This window comes from Talpa europaea, assembly GCF_964194135.1.
Source record: "Talpa europaea genome assembly, chromosome: 11".
Lineage (NCBI taxonomy): Eukaryota > Metazoa > Chordata > Mammalia > Eulipotyphla > Talpidae > Talpa > Talpa europaea.
This window is the reverse complement of record NC_140078.1, coordinates 77751802-77757801: the sequence shown is the minus strand read 5'-3', so window position 1 is coordinate 77757801 and position 6000 is coordinate 77751802.

The window sequence follows — 6000 nt, the reverse complement described above, 5'->3', positions numbered from 1 at the left end:
GCAGAGGAGGAAGCTGTCTGAGGGCAGGCCCTAGATGATCTCGGATTGGAGTTAAGTGGCTGGGTGGGGCCATGGATTCCAGGCCATGAATGCCAGGCCTAGTCCAGCTTGGGGAACAGTGCCAATCCTGCTCCGAGGCCAGCCTTCGAGATCCAAAAATTACCCCTTCTTGGGGAGTGAGGGTGTGTTTCATTCTAATAAAGGTAACATGTTGGACTTGAGATGGCTAGGTCAAAACTGGCTGTGTCTGGACAACCCAGAGGCTCAGACATGGAGGATGGTGGGTTACACCAGCTCCCCAGCATCCTTGGTGTCCTTAGGTAACCCTGGTGGGCAGCAAGGAGTTCTCTGGATGGGGTGTTGAGGGTGGGGCACATCTGTGAGGGCCAGCAGTGGGCAAGCGCATGAGGCCGCCATGCTGCCCACATCCTCTGGTCCAGGCATTTGGCCATGTGGGTGGGGACTTCCAGCTCAAGTGCAAGCTGCACTGTGTGCACCTATCAAGGAAGGCATGGAATGTAAAGGAATGGTGAGAACTTGGCCTATTTGTACCATTGCACAAGACTTTCTCACTCTGTTTTTCCTTGGGGATAACCATCTCAGCCCTATCCTGGGGAATACCTTCCCTGATGATTCCAGTCTGGCTGACCTCTGACCCCCACTGCCCTGAGGTTAAGCCTTTGCATTCCAGTTCTTTATCAGCACTGCCCTGAGGGTCAGCGTGCCCTTTCCAGCCAGCCCCAGGCGAGATTCTGCATTTATTAGCCAGACCCAGAAGCCTGAGGGTGAAGCCCTGGGTTCTACCTCCCCTTTCCCTGGGAGGGGAGCTCCAGAGGGCAGGGCCTGGCTCTCCTTTCTCACTCATCAACTTGTGGGGGAGCAAGGAGGCGCTCTGGTTTAACTCCCAGAGCTTCTGAGATTAGGACTGAAAGGAATATCTGTTCTCCTGGAGTGCAGGTCAGCAAGGCCCCAGGGCTCCTGGCCAGGTTGATGTTCAGTGAAGCTGAGCTTGACAGCACACTGCTTTAGGCACGTGCTCCCGCTTTGGGACAGCAGGACACTGGTGGCAGCTCCTTCCCTTTTCAGTATCATATCTGGTTGCCTCGTTTTATGCCAAGTTCCCAGGATTGTCTGGGCATCTCAGGAACCCCAAAGTGGGCTTCAAAAGGCTCAGAAAAAGGAGATAGATAGAATGCTTTAAAGGCTTCCCAAGCTCCTTGGGGAAAGCCTGTGTGCCGTAACGGCCAACTTATTAACTATGCTCAGACACGTCACCTCCAATTATTTTGCTGGAACACTGTAAGGTCTTGGCAGAAGCAAACAGTAGGCAGATTTTTTTTTTTGAAGATTTATTTATTTATTTATACAAGCACTGGGTACAGTCAGAAGCATGGGAGGGTGAGAGAATTCACCAGAGCCAGAGCGGGGAGCAGAGCAGGCAGAAGGACCGAAGTACACTGCTAAGGGGAGCAGCGGGCGGCAGGAGAGGTCTGCGCGCCATGTGGGACCCTCCCGGGTGGCCAGGGATCGAACTGGCGCTGCAGAGGCTGTGGGCAGCTTCGCAACCCAGCGCTCAACTGCTGCGCCACCAGGGGAGGCCCAGTAGGCAGATTCATAAAGATGTTGCCAGGATAGCACAAGACTCACAGGGCTTTTTAAGGAAGGTGAATCTCACTGAAAATAGACATCAGCAAAAACTCTTGGGCACATGAGGAAATAAAATGGCTTAAAAACAGAAACGATAAAGGAGGCTTTACCATTAATTTACAATCTGGTGGTGACATAGCTTTTTGAAAAGGATTTTACCTTTGTTTAACATGTACAAAAACAAAGCAATGTTTTGTACACTGGAAAATGACACCCATAAACCCTAGAAATGAACACTAACACAATTGAAGTAAGAAAACACAATAGAGAAAATTAGAATACATACGACTGAAGAAAAAGTGAGTTGTTGAGTATTATAGGTGGTTTCTTTTAGCATTAAATATCACCCCTCTATTAATGCTTTTTGTCATACATTCTATTTTGTCTGAAATTATTTTTACTTCAATCTACAAAACTTTAAATTGAATAACCTACAGAGAAATTCAGGAGTCAGTTAGTATAATGTCTTATGAATTGTCACAAAGCACATAGTATCCATCATCCATATCAAGGAGGGAAATGTAGCACCCTAAGTCCCCTCCTGCCTCTTCCAAATGCCCTTTCCTTTCCTCCAAGGTGGCTGCTGACTCTATGACACAAACATGGAAAAGTCACCAACAGTTTCTAAATCCCAATCCCACAGATAATTGTTAATAACTTGTATATCTTTCCAGAACTTTCATGTATACAGAATTACTGGGCTAAATTATTTGTCTCAAATATTCACAGAGTGGGGGAGACACAGATCCCATGGGACAAGTTCAAAGCAGAAGATACCCAGAGCAACATTTAATTTTCCTAAATCATATGTGCCTTTGAGGTAAATACAAATATAAATAGAGCACTTTGGTGAAAATAAGCACTTTTCTCCACAGAGCTCTTCAGAATCTGTTTCCTTAAACTTCAAAGTCCGTCAGACTTTTCTTCAGACATAAATACAAAATCAGCTAATAAATCTTAACCTCAGAGGTATCAGTTACTTATTTAACCAGAGGCAGGACTCACCTCTCACCCTTGAACCTGGATCAACAAATCTGCGTGTCGTTGGCTCTGCTAGGGGTTATAGTTCAAAACATTTATTTTCACACGTAACAGCTTCCCACTGAAACTGCAAAGACTTTGTACCACCGTTGAGATGGAAAAGAGAAAAAAATTATTTAATTTTTAACATATCCCAAGACAAACTCATATTAAATTGCAGACAGATGTAATGTAGTGTAACTGAATTATAATTGTCTATTTCATAACCCAATTTCTGATTATTTTTGATACAGCGATTTTTATCTTTGTCTTAGACTTGGAAAGTGTAGGAATTAAAGCTACCAATATACCCCTAACTTTTCAGTCTTTAAACTAATCATTTTGGAAAATCTACTTAAGCCTGATGATCTCAATGTTAACAAGCAACTAAAGAACACAGCTTGAGGTTGAGTGGCATAAAAATAACTAGTCAGCTATTTTTACACAAAGAATATAACACTGAAATTTTAAAACAATGGATCTTTATGAAGAAAGCAAAATTCCTTCAGAGAGTTACAAAAAAAAAGGTTTACCTTGAGAAAAACGTGTTTACTTCAAGAAAAATCTATTATGTGCCAATCAACTTCAAAGAGGTATTCTGTAGTTGTCTCATTGGAAATCAAATTTGAATTTGTCTTGGTTTCCCTATTTCACAATGAGTTTTCATTATTGTACTTGCTAAACAAAAAGTTTTTTCTCTCTGAAAAGCTTATCTCTAGTGCTGACCCTTCAGTGGATGTCTGTGTTAGTATGTAATTTATTCAGCGGCCAAACACCTAGCTATAAATACCTTTATTATTTTTTTTAATAGAGGCATGTTTTATTTATTTATTTGTTTGTTTGTTTGTTTATACAAGCACTGGGTACAGTCAGAAGCGTGGGAGGGTGAGAGAATTCACCAGAGCCAGAGCAGGGAGCAGAGCAGGCAGAAGGACCGAAGTACACTGCTGAGGGGAGCAGCGGGCGGCAGCAGAGGTCTGCGCGCCATGTGGGACCCTCCTCCGGTGGCCGGGGAGCAGCCGGGGATTGAACCGGCGCTGCAGAGGCTGCGGGCAGCTTTGCAACCCAGCGCTCAACCGCTGCGCTACCGGGGAGGCCCTATAAATACCTTTATATCTAGGTGTTTGCTTCAAAAATCAAAGACCTTGCTAATTGAAGAAAATACAGGTTAATATCTTTGAAGAAAATGTCAGATGATAGCTTTGTGATCTGGAAGTGGAAAAATAGTTCTTAAACATGATCAAATAGCCTAGACAAGGAAGTGAAAAATTGATGGATTTTATTATCTTCAAGTTATTAAAGATTTCCAGTCATAAAAGGGTAAGATGAGATGACAAATTTAGCAGATAAATGACATTTTGGAGGGAGATATTTGCAGTATCTAAAACCGACTGGCAACTTATTGCTTGAAATATAAGAAACTCCTGCCAATCCACAAGAAAAAGACAAAAATTCCCAATTGAAAAATGGGCATAGGTTATAAGCAGAAAATTCATTGAATGGGAAATCCTGATGAGTATAATATGAAGAGAAGCTCAAATTCACTAGGAATGATAGAAGCACAAATTCAAATAGCAACGAGAAATCACTTCTTACCTATTAGACTGGCAAAAATGGGCAAGACAGAAATGCAGGATCTGAGGAGAGTCCCTTGGGTTGAGAGGGTTGTAGACTGGAGCAGCCATCCTTAGGACTAATCCAGGACTCTGATCAAATTCCTCATGCACACATGCTATATCCAAGAGTAGATACAAAACCCAGGAAAGGGGAGGCGAGCCCAGTGTAAGCGGTGGAGGGACATGGGCACTCTGGTGGCGCGTGTGGTGTGGTGACACACATCTGAGGAGGTGTGAGCCTACACCTCAATCACACACTGTGCTGTAAACCAAAGCTACCTCAATAAATACCCTCTTCCCCCTACCAAAATTCCCACACACAGGTCCACAGGGCCATCGAAAGGACAGTTCATGCAGTACTCTGCTCTGGAAGGGACCTAAGATCCACTAAGGGGTCTCTCCTGAGGAGCCCACACAGTAAAACTTGGGGCCAGCAAACCACTAAATATGATGGGGACAGAACAACTGACCAAAGCAGGGTTTCTCAAATGTTCTCATTTCACAGCACCCTTAGAATCGCAACATCTTTTTTGTGGTGTTCCCAGGCCCAAGGAAATGCTAACGCTTTTGTTTATTTAGTAGCTAGGTGCAAGCAACTTAATATATATTCATGTCCAAAAACTTAGTAGCTGTAGAAAATAATACACATAAATTAGAAGGGGAAATAATTTTGTTGCATTCTTAAATATCCAGGATGACTGACTGAGAGGACGTGTGTGCCTGTCAGCTACTGCACAATTTCTCCAATGTTAGGATCAGACTGAGCACAGTGCCCGATTTTCTGCTTCAGTGCCCGATTTTCTGCTTCACCTTGACTTTCCTGCAGTGCTTGCTGATCACCACGGCTGCTGAAAACTCAGCTTTGCCAAAGCATGATGTTATGTCACAGAAAAGGCTGTAGCACGATCTAATGTTGGAACTGTGAACTGCTTCAAGCTGACAGTTCATGTGGCCCCTGACAGATATTGTGTCTTTTTGCATTTCCCTAGAACAAAGTGGGGTGGGGGCACAAGGGACAATGGTGGTGGACTGGGGCGCTGTGGTCACAGCTCCTGACAAGGGCGAAAAGGATCCTACACTTTCAAAACACAAATGACATTGTAAACCAATAATAACTGACAAAGGAAAAAAAAAAATCCCACAGCACTCTATGGGTTCCTGGCAGATTCCCAGAGCACTTAGGACAAAAGTTTGGGAATCACAGAATTAGATCTACTTATAGCAACATGAATAAAGCATTAAAAACAGGGCTGACTTAAAAGAATTCTAACTTAAAAACCTATACCTATATGGCTCCACCGAGTCTGCTCTTGCTGAGAGTTCAGTGGCCTGCCTCCCTCCAGGCAGCATTGGACTCCGCCGCCTTGGAAGGCTCTTCCACTGGCTTCCAACACACTCCTCTCTCAAAGTCTCTTGCTGTGTCTTTGAGTTGTCGTTTGCAGTCCCCTCTGGGGTCTCCATCTGTCCCACCTTGTGTCCTTTCTGCATAATCCAGCGCACTCCCCTCAGGAGATGATAACTCCCGAATCATTGTCTTCAGCCCAAACCGCTTTGCTGAGCAGGAGGCCAGAGATCCACTGCCTGCTCAGCATCTCCACACAGATGGCCCCCAGACCCCCAAAACTGCCATGTCCTGATGACACCCTCTTCCCCCAAGTCTGCTTCTTCTTTCCTGTTTCCCACTGGGAGGCTGGAATCACCTCCCTCTGGTGGCTGG